The sequence below is a fragment of the Serinus canaria genome, chromosome 13, assembly GCF_022539315.1.
Source record: "Serinus canaria isolate serCan28SL12 chromosome 13, serCan2020, whole genome shotgun sequence".
NCBI lineage: Eukaryota > Metazoa > Chordata > Aves > Passeriformes > Fringillidae > Serinus > Serinus canaria.
The window spans coordinates 4,105,439-4,121,723 of record NC_066327.1 but is presented as its reverse complement, the minus strand read 5'-3'; the positions used below and the strand labels follow the sequence as shown (position 1 = coordinate 4,121,723).

Here is a 16,285-nt window from a genome sequence, read left to right as displayed (position 1 = left end):
CTGTCTGTATTATTTCTGTATTCTTTAGCATAGTTAGCATAGTATTTTTTAATATAATATAGTAACATACATTAATAAATCAGCTTTCTGAGAAGATGGAGTCAGATTCATCCTTCCTGCCTCCATCTGGGCATTTCCCAGCAAATACAATGTGAGTGGGGGGACAGCACACTTGGGCACAGCATTTAAAGGCAGTTTGAAGGATTTGGAAGTGCTGTAACCAGAAGAGAGCTGTTGGCTCTCCCAGGCTTGTTAGTACAGCCTGCTGACACGGACAGACAGCTCCCATTGCTCCTCAGAAACACCCAGATGGATGGGCTCCCAATCCTCCCCTTCCTCAGGAAAAAATAGATGGGGAGTGGAGCAGCCTGTAATAAAGCATGTCCTGACCCAGGCAGGGAAGGATTGCTGCTGCTCTGTCAAAGCTGAGCCTAAAGAGAAAATCTGGGCTGCTGCAGGGACCCCCTTAGAGCTTCTCAGGAAGAATGAACTGAGATTACCATCAGCTGAGTGTGCTGCTCCCATTTATGTAGCTCCTAATTATATCAATGACTCTCCAGCAAATTAGAAGCTATGAAGTTTATCAAGATAGCACAGGAAATGGAAAGCACTTCAGTAGGGCATACTTGCCATGCTGCAAGAGCACCAAACCTGCAAATACAGTAGCCCAGTTTGCCATGAGAATGGACAGGGCTGGTGGCCACTCAGTTTTCCAGCATGGCCAGTCCTGCCTCTGCCTGTTTGGAACATGCAGCAGGGCAGGGAGCAACCTCTCCTTTCTACAAGGGGCACAGAATTCCATAGGGTCACTCTGGCACAAGACAGTGCTTTTGTGTGCTCATGTATGTGCTGAAGCAGGAACAGCACCTCATCCTTCCCTGAACTACTCAGCTATTCCAATAGCATGTATTTATACAGGACATTTAATCAAAAGCTCTAGAAAAGTCTTCCAGGAGTTAACTCTCTTTCTTGGTCATCTGCCAATTCAAAAACCATTTTTACAATTCTGCCTAGAAATCCCTTGGCAGAGCCATCATCTAAAACATCAGCAGATTACAGCTAATTAGATTTTACCCTATTAAGACTGGGTTTGGGTACACAGGAAGACACACACACACATTGGCAAAGCCAGGAAGGTTGCAGGGTACCCTGGCTCTGCACAGGCCCACTCAGGAGCAGGGTGGGAGCAGCTCTGACACTGGCAGCTTGTTTTGCTGCTGCTGCTGCGCTGCATCCTGGCAGGACAGCACCCAAGCAGTCTCCAGAGCTGGTATTCCAGCCCAGTGCTGCACCAGATGGATGCACTGGCAATCTGGGGGCTGACATACCCATGACAGCAAACTGCACCAACAGAGCAAAGTTACCCTTCCTTTCCAAATCTGTGAGCAGAGAGCTATGTCAGTAAAAGCAGAGTTTTGGAAGTCTGGAATGTGCCTGTGAGAACTGCTGCCAGAGATCTGTATCAGTCAAGTCACACACGTTCACACACCAGGCTGATAAGAGCTGTCAGTCTCAGCACATGATAACTTAGAGTGTAACATGAAGTATTCATTCCAGATCCTCTGGAAAACTCAGAGTTGTTACAAATTGGACAAGGAACACACAGCCAAGTATTGGGACTGATGAGGGCTCAAGTTCTCAATGCCCAAGGACTCAAAGGCAGCCTACTGAAAATATAAAGGGCAAGATGAGGAGGGAAACACTGTCAGCTTCAGCAGGAGAGCTGGAAGTCAGCTCTTGGAGCCGCCAGCCCCTCTGCCAGCTGTGCCTGCCAGCCTGCAGGGCTCTGCTGTGCTGTGCCACCCTGAGCACCAGTGCTAGGGCTGCCAACTCTGCCTCAACCCCTGCTAAGGTCACAGTGACAACTCACATCCCACAGGGGCAGATGGTAGGGAGCAAGATGAACCTGTGTCATACAATGCTAGTGCTCCATTACCAGTGATGGAACCAAAGTCTTTTGTGGCCAATGAGCCCAAAACAAACCTGAACAACAATTTCAGGAAGGGAACAAACCCACTGAGAGTGCATGAATATATACATTGACACACCCATCCTTCAGTAACTGTATGTGTTTGCTCTTTACACGTTGGGAAGTTCAAACAGAGCTCAAAAATTGAATTTATAATGGCATCACCATTTTTTTTTCCCTGTAAACTTAAAAATGTAATTTTGATGCAGCCCTCTGCCTTGGTTGCCTGTTACTTTAAAAGGAGTTGTGCACTGGGATGGAAGGTTTTAGGTATGCAGTGATAAATAAAAGCCACATGTGAAGTCAGCTCACAAACATTAAATCACAGACGTAGCTGATGTCTGAACCAGTCACATATGGCACTGCAGGAGTCAATGGGGGCCATAGGAATTCAAGAGAGATTTTTCTATTGATTTCTAAAGGGTGTGGGTTGGATTCAGGCAGAGCAGGCTGTGACAGTGAGCCTCCTTCTGCACTGAGGGCAGAGAACAATCCCTGTCCCCCAGTGCAATTCATCTGCATGCAGAAAGGTCACCTGTTATGACTTGATGATCCAAAAATATTTTACAGGTTCTGAAAATATTTCTATTTAACAGACTAAGCATTATTCCAATCACACAGCATTTCTGCTCACAAGACACCAAATGAGAGTGGCTCAGGTTTTGCAAAGGTTTCAAATACTTGCTTATTTTCAAACAAGCAAAGGTTCCCCACAGTTCACTGACAAATATATAACCCTCCTTCTAAGAATCCTAAATCAGTACTGAATTAATATTCTCTTTACACACAAATTTCAGGGATAACTCTAGCAGACAGCTACTGCACAGATAACTTAGTAGAATACTATTTCATTGATATTTAAATGTTAACCATAATGAAGGCAATAAAACATCTATGATAACAGCAATTATTTCAGAACAGAGGAGGCCAAACACTGCAAAGGGCACTAATTGCCAGTGAACTGTCTGCACAACAGCCCAGCTGGAGCTGCAGGTATTGAACCCTCCTGCTCTGGCTGCACAGCTCTCAGCTCCCAGGCAGTGGAACTCTGGCATGGGAACGTGTTCAGGTAGAGATGTGCTCTAGGGACATCCTGCAAGGCTTTCCATCATGCACATCATTCCTTCCCAGCAATGATTTTTTTTTAAGAGATGTGTCCTGGCAGGGGTGAAGACACAACACAAGCAGCATTTTTAGTACGTGAAGGGAAAAAATAAATGATGCTCCAGTTGTCTGCTGGCTGCTCCAAGGTTCCAGCCTCAGATTGATCCACCCAAAATTCAAATCCATAGAAAGAGATCTGTAAATACCAGGAAGCTGTGAGAAATAGGAATTCCAGAATCCTCTGACTCCTCCAGCACCATAAGGGGACACATATTCTGCTGAGTGGTCCTCAGCCTTACAGCTCCCACCGCTTCCAGACCCCTTGACAAAGCACTGTGCTCTCATTGAGAAGTCCTCTCCCTGCAAACTATTCACACCCAAAATGCTGACTCAGGAAGCTGGGGTTACAGACAATATTATTTATGCCAGCCAACTTCCCACCTTGGGCTGTGATCCTTGTCACATCCTGCAGGGTAAGCAGAAGCAGACTGCAGCAGCCCTAAGGATCCTCCAAGGACTACTTGGAAGATGCAGAACAGGAGATCAGCAGTCTCTGAGGTGGCACAGCCTCCACCATTGAGAGCTGTCAGAGTCCCACTGGCTCCAATTTACAGCCCCAGAGGAGCTGCTCTCCAAACTCACTGCTCTGCCACTCACCAAACTGGCTACAGGCACACGTGGGGCTGCCCTCCTCCTTCTGAAATATAAAGCTGATTTATAGCCCCTACCAATCAGAATTTTCCTAAAGGAAAAGAGTGCTCAGTCTGCAATCCTGTCACGATTTGAAAACAATTACTTATCTCCTTCCTCAAACTTCGGGTGCAAATTTAATTCCATGCAGTTGCATTTCTGTTCTCTTCTGTCTTGCTCCAAATTCATAAGCACCACTGCAGTTCCCTGGCACAGAGCTGGTAATTCCAGACTCAATGAAACCACATTCAAATCACTAGCCTGCAGAAATGACTGTCATGTCTGTGGGTTTTTAAAATAATATTTATGCATTATCCTTTACACCTTTCTCTTGCATTGGACTGATTAGAGTCAGAAAAAAAATCAATACTCCTAATTCTAGGAGAAATCACACAACTTTTGTGGCAGAGGCCTTGAGAAAAAAGGAAACTACTTAAATTTTGAACTCTACTAATAGGACAAGTATTTTTTTTTAAATACTCAGAAACGCTAAGCATCCTTTCAGGTCCCTTGGATGAATTCAGAGAGCAGAAATCCCAGGCTCTCAGGTCAATATTCAATGTCATTTCTCTGTTTCACAGATCACACAAAGATTTTGCTTCCATTACTTAGAATTCAATTAATATAATTAAGAGCATATAATAAACATCAGAATGTCTGTCAATTTTTTCAACTGAAATCAGATGAAAATTTCATCTGAAATCAGATACCTTCATGACAACATGTCCACGTGCTCTAATCTGATCTAGTGCCAAAAGGATCTCCCCTGACAGAAAAAGCTACACAACATAACAAAAATATCTGAAACATTAACTACTTAGTAAAAAGGGACTGTCCTAATGTTTTCCAGTCACTCTTCAAGTGGGAAAATGTAGAGGGTGATCTCATCCCCCAATGAGTTGCAGCTGGGTCAGTTGCTGAAGATTGGAGGTGGGCCTGATCTTAACAGGCCACACCTGCAATCAATAAGAACTAGTGCTAGATAAGAGTAAGGAAAGAGGAGTGAGGAGAGTCAGATTGCTGCCAGGACCTGGAGAAGTCAGTGTGTAGAGGAGCTGCCTGTGAGGAACATCAAGAAGGTATGAAGCTCTGATAATATGAAATCCTCGTACTATGATGATGATAGAACTCGAGTTATATAAGACAACAGGAAAATGCATATGAGGGTTGGTTTTTTTTTTTGTTTAACACACAACACTGATAACAACACCACCTGCTACATCCCAGCTTAAAGAAAACCTCTGGTATCCTAGCTGATCATTGACAAAAGAACAATGCAGATGCCCATTTTTCCAAGTCCAAGGCATTTTCATAATGTGCAATAGCCACAGTGATGCTTCCTTCTTGTTTCAACCTGAACAGATTCAAGTGAAGGGGCAGGGGAGAACCTGTTGGATGCTGAAGATGCCCTTTGCTACTTGTCACTAACAGGGACTGGTTTCCTTCCCCTTCCACTCCTGCAGCTGATTAGCAAAACAGCTAATCAAACTGAGACATTTCAATTCAAACTCGATTCCAGTTGGGAAAACTCTTTTCCCCAAGGCTTAATAAGCATCTCCCATAGATGAAAGGCCTGCTGTGCTGACCATTCAGGGTTTTGATCCACACCAGGCTGTTTTTGTGACACATTTGGCTGACCATGAGACACCACAGCATCTGCAAAGTTCTCAGAAAGAAATATTCAGACCCATTTACTGGCAGGTAAATGGAGGAAGAGACCTGCAAAGGCACCATCTCATGCACTAGATTACTGCTGGTTTTGAGTGCATTTTATATTTGAGCAGTGGAGATTTTTTACAGGTTTCCAACACACAGGATTTGATATCAGGAATCCTACAAACTCCAGCCCTTCTCTGGCAGCACAGGCTTCCATGTGTCTGTGGGCTTCACTCTAAGTTAAACAATGATGTTCAGCTCCTTTTCCCACTCAAAACTCTCTCAACACACTGTGAAAAGGTGGTGCTGGGTTACTCCCTCTGTGCTAAACCTGGGTTTTGAAAGTGAGACACTGCAAGGGTGCAGCAAACCAAGGGGAGCAGGCTGCTGGGGCTGAGCTGTGCCAGGCTCTGCAGCACTGGGAGCACTAACAACCAACATTTCCTTCTGTCTCCTCCAATTACCCCCCTGCTCTGTCACGGGGTGCTCCTGGCTGGGTGTGTAATCCCCCTGTTGTGTGACCATAACACCATGTAATTGGGCCTAATGCAAGATTATTATCCATGTGCAGGCAATGGATAGCTACAAATGGTGTGTCTGCAGCTGGGAGTGTTCCCAGGAGTGAATTACTGTCATACTCCCAGATTACTGCCATGGCTCCCAGCTCCTATCCCCAGTGCAGCTACACAGCCACTAAATGAGACCAGGAAATTCATTCAGACTTTACCAAGGCATCTCCAAGCATAATTAAGCCTCTCGTGCTAAGAGTTTTTTTGATAATGTTACATCTACTCAGAAGTGGGTGAAGTGAGGAAAAGAAAATAGAAAAAGAAAAAAAAAAAAAACCTGAACAGCTCTGCCTAAGTTGGCAGTGGAGCTCAGAAGACAACACTACCCAGCCCCTGGCAGTGCCAGAAACATGACTAACTCAAGGCCCCAAAGCTTTGGGGGTGTCTGTGTGTGTAGTGTTGGTAAATAAAAGGGAAGGGATCTTTTTTTTTCCCAGTGCACACGTGGACTGAAACAGCTGAGCCTGTGCAAGATTAGACATCACCACCAGTATTTATGCAGATAAAAGGAGGATCTCAGGGTCTGTCTGAAATACAGAGATGAAACATGAATTTGGGAGCTGACCAGCAGCCTAATTTAGCACTAACAGTGCCATTACCTTAGACCCCTGTGTTAGCAGTTTCACACCACTTACTTTTAAAGCTCCATTCAACTACATAAAATGTCACTGTGAAGGAAAAGGACATCCTCTGTTCCTTGTATTCACACAAGGGTTAAGCAGAGCAGTAACAGGTTTAAATTTCAGAAAGAAGGATTTTCATTAGATATTGGGAAAATTTTCCTTACAGTAAGAACAGGAAAAATACAGAAAAGAGCTGTTACAGAGTGTGCAGCCATTGGGAGGGAAGCCTGTAATGAAATAGTAAATGAATCCCTGTCAGGAATGGCACTGGATGGGCCTGTCCCAGGGAGGGACAATGGATGACAACTTCTGACCCCCTCCAGCCCTGATACAGCACCCAATAAAACTAACAGCAACAATTCCAAAAGGTGAATCTAAATCTATATTTAGTAATAAATGCCAGACTTGAGTTTCAAACACTGCCATAATTAATATTTGTAATTAACTTTCAGATTGCAGGGCAAAAGGAGCTATATTTAAAGAGCAATTTATCACACAGGTCAGGAGGAATTTGTATTGAATTAAATATTTACTGTTTCTCAGGGCCTCTGATGAAAAAGCAAAGTGGCTTTAGCACTCCATCCCTCAGCACTGAGTGCAGCCACCTTCAACTTTCAAGGTTTGCTTGTTAGGCAATGCCCAAAACTCAACTGCATCTCCTCTGAGCTGTGGTGAGCCCCGAGTGCCTCTTGGACTCAATTCCTTGATCTCACCACAGACTGTTTAAGTTAAAGCCCACAACTACCATGTGGGCAGATAATGAAAGCAACTGATGCTGCACTGATTAATCTGTTCCTCAGCACTGTTAGGAAACATAATGATCTCACAAGGGGCCTCATTCAGTGCCACGGAGCAGCAGAGCTCTGAGCTGACACCTCAAATTAGCAGCACAAGCAAGAACAGCTGGGGGTTTGTCTCAATATTTGTACCCAACTCTGAAATGAGTTGGCACCAGAAAAGTGCTATTTTTAAACACAACGTTAGCCCAGGCAAATAATGGTCTAAATAGTCTCCAGGTGACACGAAGAAGCCACTGAAATAAAAATAACTGGTTGCCAATTTGTGGTTTCTGTTCTAGTATTAGTCTTCTGACAATGTGTTCACAAATGTTCTCATCACAGCAACGTGAGAGGCTCCAGCATCATTAACTGGGGAAGCTGACATCAGAAATGTGAACATCTCAAGGATACAGAGGGAAGAAAATCTTTGTTTTAGAAATGTGTGAGAAAAATAAAGTAAATAAGCTTAGCATAGAATTATGCACAAAACTGCCCTCAGTGTTTACTGCTACAATTGCCTGGTTCTTCCCATTCTGTGGCTAATTTTAATTTGCATTTAACTGTCAGATTTTAGCTATTTAAGTTTATTATAAAGGCCAGATGTTTAAGGCAGATTTTTTTTCCCCTTGAAGGAGTGAGATTCCTTTCAGAAACATCAGGCTTTAGGGAAACTGAGTTATTATAAAAACAGATTCTTCATTTAAAGTGCCTGTTTTGTCACCTAGCAAGAACCAGGATGCTCACACTTGCCCACAGTGATAACTTTAGGGCATATTAACTTCAGTCCTGTAATTACTGCATTAATTCTCCCTGGCTGTGCCTTGGCTGGAGACTCTGGGGTGGGCAAGCTCAGGAGCTGAGGTTTAGAGCAGGGGACAGGGAAAAAAAAGACTTGCAGGAAGAAAATGGGCAAGTTATATCCAGCTAAAGAGATTGGGGCTGGGAATCAGTGGAAATGGGCAAGAGGTCAGAAAAAAACCAAGCATGAGCAAAATTAAGGATTTTGGTAACGTATTGCCAAACTTTTCTGGTGTTACCTTTAGCCATGAATTTATAGATAATTTCTAGATAATTATAGATTATTTAAGATATGCATATACATATCATTATACCTGAATTTACTTACTTCCACCAACACCCAAATAAATAAAACATTCCAAAACAAGATAAAGCAGAGAACGGGATAAGGTAAAATAAAACATCATGAAGTTTATACAGAGAAAGTGGGTACAAATTTAATTGTGTACTTTGTTAGATATTAAATCAAGAATGTCATTCACATGGTCTTACATGAAATGTCTTATTGCTTCCCCTAGAGGAAGTTGCTCTTTCTGTGCACTGAAAGACTTTGCTATTTTCCCACGCAATCAAATCACCTCTATCAGCTGTACAAAATACATGAACCAGTTGCATCTCCCAATTCTTTCTAACATCCATGCCCAGTGAGAGTTGAAAAAGCTTTTTAGAGAATTTTCAATCAGCTTTTCAATCTTTTACATGGCACTTTAAGTCTAGGCAGAAAATACAAATTCGATTCAGCCTGAATTAAAATATAAAAGCATCGGTGCAAAGACAAGAGAATGCAGGCTGAAATTATTCTGCCACTGCTTTATTTTTGAATGAAGGATTCTCCAATGAGTTTTTCTTCTAAACTCAAAAACTGCAAATGAAACATTGGCTTTCCTTTTTATTTTTGAATCAAGAAATTTTCTCAGGTCTTTGCCCAAAGGTTCCACAATTTCCAGTACACTGTATTGGGAATGCCTGCTGTGGCTCTAAGTCCCAATTACATCCACAATTTTGATTTGGACTAAAAGAAATAAAAGTATTTGTGTGAACACTGAGTAAATCTTTTGCATCATTAGGGTGGTTTTGATGTTTCTCTGTGGTACCAAATTTCAGGGCTGATATTATTGCCTAAAACCACTGGGAATGATTCCAGTTGTCATAATACCCAGACCAATGTCTGCTGAATTTAGAGCAAATCCCACTGCTGATTTCAGCAGGCAGTGAATCTAGTCCCTGCAATGCATTTATTGAGGCACAGATTTTCAAAGGAACCACAGAAATCAAAAATAAAATTGCATTCTATTTAAATTCCCCATAATTTTGTTTTGCAGATTCATTTGAAAAGCTGTTGTTCAATGAATTAATACAATAATCTTACAACACAATTATTTCACTTTTATATAAATTCAGTGTTAAGTAGAGTTGGTTTTGGGGTTTTGTTTTAGGTTATACAGAGATACCAAACACGGCTCTTGGTGTCCCCCAACTGCTTGCATGTCAGGAATTGTGGTTTATGGATTCTGTGCTGCTCCTGACAAAATCAATGTACAGGACTGGGTTCTCAATGCATAGAGGTCTGAAAGCCTACCAGAGTGTATTTATGGAAAAGATAAAAAAAAATCAACAACATGAAGTCAAATTATACAAACCTTATATTTGTTGCATCAGCTCCTCAGCAAAATAAAGCAGTTTCTCAGGTCCCTGCCTGAAGAGTTCTTTCAGGTTAGTCCTTTCTGAAGCTGAAACAGCTTTACAAACACAATCCAATTCAAACTAACACAGTTCAACTCCAAAACTTGAAAGGAGCAAGCAACTTTGATCATTTGTTCAGGCTGATGGCTTTTAATGATGGAGATTTCCAAGGTAAAAGGTTTCAGCATTCAGTCAGCTGAGTGTTACTGTTTCCTTACAGGACTTCACCAAAAGACATTCTAAAGAAATTGATTAACATTGGGTCAGAAAGGATTGCTATCATTCTTCAAAGCAGTGTTTTAATTTGTCCTGTCCTGAGTACACTGCAGCCTTATTGCTACAGCTTTATGGTAAAAAAATTCTATTCTATTCTCTATTCTTACAGCCTTCCCCCCATGATGAACACAACCTTCCACGCTCCTCCATACACCACCAACAGAAAAGCCATTCCGAGTGGCAGACAGAAATTAGTTGCCTTTTCTGAGGTAGGGAAAGTGGCAAAAATGGTTTTCTGCATCCCCTGTGGGTGCTCTGTGGCCATGCTCAGTCTCCTTGGGATGGCTCTGTGGCCATGCTCAGTCTCCACTGTGGCAGCCCTGGCTGCCTCAGTGCCGCAATGCGGCAGCGCCTGCGGGACCGCGCTGCCCGCTGGGAACAAAGAGGGACGAGCCACAGCCTCACAGTGACACGGCACAGCTGGCAGCTTAGCCAAGTGTTGGTGTAAATGGTTCTACCAACCCCTTGTAAGAGGTGGCAATGGGAATCCACAGAGAGGGAGCTGCCAGAATCCCTGGGGTCGGTCTTCTCCCAGTAGCAGAACCAGCGGGTCCTGCAGGCAAAATAACGCCCCGTATTGCTCTGGCCAGAGCCCACTCTGATCTCAGTGCCTCAGCTGCCCCTCAGCTCCCAAGGCCATTGGCATTCCCAGTGGGAGAGAGCAGCAGGAAGAGATCTTCTATAGCCCCAGCGGGAGGACAATGGCCGTGGTGCGGCACAGAACGGCACAGGCAGTTCCTGGCTTTGGACAGCAGAGAAAGGAAAACAAGAAAATCTTTTAAAGAGAGAACACTTTACCTCAATGGCCAAAATTGCCTCCCCAAAGCGCAAGAGTCTGAGAAGGTATTTGTGGAATAATTTTATATCCTAACAGTACATCACACACCTATCTGCAAACCATCCATGCTGGAAATTAAGGCTAAAATACAGGCTAGTATAAATCCACATGAGTGAAACAGGGAATGCGTGATACACACATTCTGTGAATTTAAACTTGCATGTATGGGCAGTTGTTAAGGAATAGCTACATTTTTAGAGGAAAGAAATGCTTTGGAAGAACAAAGACTACACGTAGTTTCTAGACAAGGACAATTACGTTTCTTGGTAAAGCTGGAAAGGGATCTGCTTTCCATCAGGATTTTATTTTAATAAGCATTAGACACTGCTTGTGTTTACCACACAAGAAAAAGGTCAATATGTTTAAAAATGCCTATCTTTCCAATTGTTACCTTTCTCCCAAACTCCACCTACCCATGAGAAGCAGCAATACCTGCTTATATCCATGCAATGCAGGTAGGAAACCATAACAATCTGAACAGAAAATACTCACAGTGTTTGATTTGCCTCCAGTCCACAGAGAAAAAGCACAAAATAAAATATACGCAGAAAAAATTCGACGCACCCATGATCTGTTCAGGAATATTCTACAAGCGCGAGCTGTAGCTAAATAAAAGGAGTCTATCGTTCTCCACACATGACCATTTCTCTGCATGCACCCAAAATAAACTATACCTGCCATTGTGGAGGGTCTCTTTCAGCCGGAGTGGCTCACCTGGCTCCTAACGCCCTTCCCGCGGACGGGAAGACGGGATGTCTCACAGACGAGGTGGACCCAACCCTTTTAAGACACCACTGGAATTGCCCAAGGAGCCAGTAGGAAGCGTGGGTGCTGCGGCGTGGGCTCCCCCTCCCCAGAGCCCGCCCAGCCCGCAGCCGCCTCCTGCACCAGTGGGGGCTCCTGTTGGCCTCCAAGGCGCCGCTGCAGAGGTGCTGCATTGCGGCAATCCATCCATCGCCGCGCCACGTCCTGCACTGGGGGCCAAAACCAGGGATGTGCCCCTCACTCCCTCTCCAGCAAAGCCCTGCTGCTCTCAGACACAACCCAAGGGTCTTGTGGTGAACGGAGACCTTGCCCTGTCTGTGCTGCTTCACCCCTCCAGCACAGCCATCAGCCTAGCTTGCACTGTGGTCTCTTTACCCTCAAATAAAGCCCACTCCAAGCGACAGTCTGGTGCTTGCAGACCAAGAAGGATCACCACACCCAACACTCAGAAGACAAGGGGGATAAAAACAATCTTAGATAAACAATTTTAATGGCACAACTGAACATCGTTTCCATTAATTAATCGTTTCTGGATGGTCTTACAGCATTTTTAGATTTGTTCCTAAGGATGTGCAGATGTCCCAAGCATGGCCATCCATTGCTCGTAAAGATTAAATCCAATGTATTCAGATTATTCACCCCAAGATAGAAATGTAATGGACGTTTTCTAAACATAAAGAAATGTAATGCTGCTTCAAAAATATTGAACCAGTTAACAAGAAATGGCTCCATTTATGATAACTTAATAAACACAGAAATAGTGATTATTTGTCTTCCTATGACTTTGACATTATTTTTTACTTCTGTCCTAAAAGCAGCTTTTAAATTTTCTTTATTCCTATGCCCAGGACTAGATAAACTACATAAATAAAATCTAACTTATATTTATCCTATTTCTACCTTTTAAGTTTTAAAAATTATTTTTCTTGATTTAACCTAATTTTAAAATGCTCTCATCATCACACATATATACCTACATATACACACCATTGCATGCATAACCTTTTGAACAGCAAGAAAAAAGACACTATTTGATCTTTAGATCAAAAGCACGTTTGACCAATGCATTTTTTTCAGGTGCAGATATAGTTATCTACTTCACTTCCAAGAAGTTCCAAGCTATCTATATATTACTGATTTGATTTCTAATTTATTACAGACAAGATATTATTGTCCTAGCTAAAAATATTGGATAATGCCAGTAATATGTAATGCGTAGTACCCTGGTTCCTGCAGCTACAGTTTAAGGTAAAATATATGACATCTTGCTTCAACTGGGAGCTCAACAATCCTGTTATTCAGAGCTACCATAACAGTTTTACTCTCTCTTTGCAGGCTTCTGAGTCCTCCCTTGAACAAAGACTGGCTACAGCTCAGAGCCATTGTCTATGATGTACTTAGCACAGCAGAGGGACAAAAGCAACCTCTGAAAAAGACAAACCATCTACCCCCCTACTGGTCACAAACAATGCCCTTAGCTGCACACAGGAAAAAAGAAGGGAAACAGTTATGTGTTTTGAAATGTCTTTGTATTGATCATTTTTCGCTGTTGTGACTGAGCCCGGAGGAAGCAGGAGGTCCCACATACACCACCAGCTCCGGTCCCCAGTGTCGCAGGAGGGCTGAGGACGTCCCGGGATACCTGACAGTGAGATCACAGGAACCTGTGGTGCACACACACGCAGCCTCCCCCCAGCCACAGAGGCTGCACTGGTGCCAAAAGAACCACATTCAGCTCCTGGAGCATCGTCATCCTGCTGCCTTGGGGAGCCACAGAAACACTGAGCGGCAGAGTACGGCACAAAATGACTGCTCATCCACCTTGAGCTCGTCATGTTCCCTCAGAAGTGCATCATTGCCTCAACTTTATCAGCAAGGAGCTTGATTCCATCCTAGCCTTCAGCTCAGCTCTTGGTTAAGGTGTTGAGCTGCACATCAGCATGAAACACAGAGCTGAGTGTCCTCTGGATTAAGTCGTTCACATTCATTTGACTTTCAACAGTCAAAATGCTTGTTCTACATCTTTTGTGCTACTGACGAAGAAACTGTATTAGTCAAAGGGGAGGGAGGGCAGGTCACAAGATGAGCAGAGCATGCAAATGAAACAATTAATATCATGGGAGAGAAGGTGTGCCAGAAATCTCTGTATCTCCTGGAATTTTGACTTTGGAATCTCTCGGAGCAGCGACTGCAGCACCAGGCTTAAACGACACAACGCATAAAACTGGGCTCCCTCAAAAAGCATACTGGTCAGTGATTCATGAAACTAATAATTTTAACCTGCCACTGCTCTTATCTTGGTAAGTTCTGCAGCCTGTATGGCTCCAGGCTATTCTTAAAGGGAAAAAACCCTCCAACCTAATGGGGCAGGGAAGGAGAATGAGCACAGCATTCAACTACTGCATATGCTCCAAGAAGGGAAAAATCCATCTTTCTAAATATGTAACATAATTAGGCATCCGGACCAAGGACTGATAGAAATGTTCATCAATTTGCAAGGACATGCCTGAAATACAGCAGGATTAGCAAAATCAATGATCAATGAATTTAAGCAAATATATTTTCCCCATAAAAGAGAGTTACATCACATCTGTAACAGGCATCAGTGATTTTCAGAGACCCTCTCCTAGCCACTCTTATTTTGTCTTGGCTGGTCTCTGATTTAAAGCCTGTCACCATGGTGCCATCTGGACAGTGTTCCTTTCACCATGCCGTACTTCCAACCTCCCATTTGTAATCTGCTGTACTACAGAGGTTATCTCAGATTTCATTTCCACATCTTGAGCAGGGACACCAGATCTCCCACGGACATGCATCAGCAAATAAAAACATTTCTTATCAAGCTGCCACGTATGCAGCCCATCTTCCCTCCATCAACTTGTCCTGCTGATTATGCATCTCCTTTCCCTAGGGTGCACTGGGGGGGCACTCCACTTTCCACAAGTTCACCCAAAAAAAGGCATTTCTGCAGTTAATCTTACCTCTGACTATTTATGTAACTGGAACCTTGTAGTAACCACAGCCAGGTTCTCTGGGAGCCTTTCTCCTTCCTTTGCAGACAGGGATACAGGAGGCAGGAAGAACGGGAAGAGAGGAAACTAAGGGACAGTCTAACAAATAACGGAGTGAAGAGAAGGAGAAATTCCCATCTGCCTACTGATACCTCTGTACTCTGGCACACAATTTCTCTATTGCCAAACCAACCATTGACTTCCTCTGGCATAACTTGATTGTCTGTGAGACAAGCTCAACGTAGAAAACTGTGGATACTCCTAGAAATGCCAAACTCCTTGTTTTTACCTAATTTCACCAAGCAGCTCCATACTTCAATTAACTACCAACGGTTACTCCCTTCCATTACGTTTTATTACGAGTACAATTTTTCCATGGTGACAGATGAAACAAGTAAAGATTATAAATTGCTTTTATTAATTTACATACATTTGAGCTAATACACACCCTCTGGTAAAAAAACAACCCCAAACAAACCAACAAAAAAACTCCAAAAAACCCTAAAACTCAAACCACAAAAAACATAAATCAAAAACTGCAATAATTTAAATTCCACTGTACTCAAGTATAAGTAAACTAGTTATGCACATCATTTGACAAAGAATTCTCATTTTCATTATTGTATTTAGGCATTTTGGTATCAGTTATAGGAATGTGATTTACAGAGTTCAAATTTGATCCTGATTGCCTCCACCGATCGTAATTTGCAGCAAAATAGAGGAGGAAATCACATTTGTGTGGCATTTTCAGGCTTTCATTAAGCAATGACATCTCATATATTTAGAATTATGTCATGACTTTCGCTCCCTGTCTCTCCAGGTTGTGCAAGCAAATAAAAATCTTCTATCTAGTTAAGACATGCCCAGAATAGCATTTTGCAATAAGTAAAACTGACTATATAACTGAGCGTTCAGCATACAGAGGCAACCCTAAGAACAATTAAATCCTGGCTGTGGCACAAAATATTGATCCATGTATAGAAAAGTTCTTAAAAGTTTTTCTATGACAAAAGGCAGTGTGCATTATAACCACACCCACCCACGACATCTCTATTAAAAACTGCACAGACTAAACCTTTTATCAAAGAATCGTTTATAACAGGAACATATTGAATCCAAACAAGGACGGCAGGAATAATCCCAATTTTTACCCACTGGTCAAATGCTTGCAAAGCCTGGATGTGGCAGACAATGCACAGAACTGGGGCTGCAGGCCAGGCTGGTGTGACAGACTGGCTGTGTCCCACCCAACAGGCTCGGGGCTGAGTTGGAGCTCAAAAACATTGGCACAGCCCTTACAGCTCTGTGGTTCTGTGGGCTTGCCATGGGGCAGGAAGAAGAGTGTGGCAGAAATATTTGGAGAGAAAGGGTTCTGCATACAAGACAGAAGGATTTAAATTTCTCTCATTACTTAAAGATTTTAGGAAAGAAAAGGCAGCGCAGTTTTATTTACCTTTACTACATTTTGCAATCAGAAGAAATTATCTTTTTAATATAACACATTTCTGGCTCATTTGGAACTGA

General features: G+C 42.9%; 1 protein-coding gene across 4 annotated transcripts in view; it reads right to left on the bottom strand.

Annotated features, from left to right (window-relative positions):
- Positions 1-16,285, bottom strand: part of SLIT3 (slit guidance ligand 3) — a 526,251-nt gene that overhangs the window by 197,044 nt on the left and 312,922 nt on the right. The gene's annotated exons all lie outside the window — the stretch shown is intronic.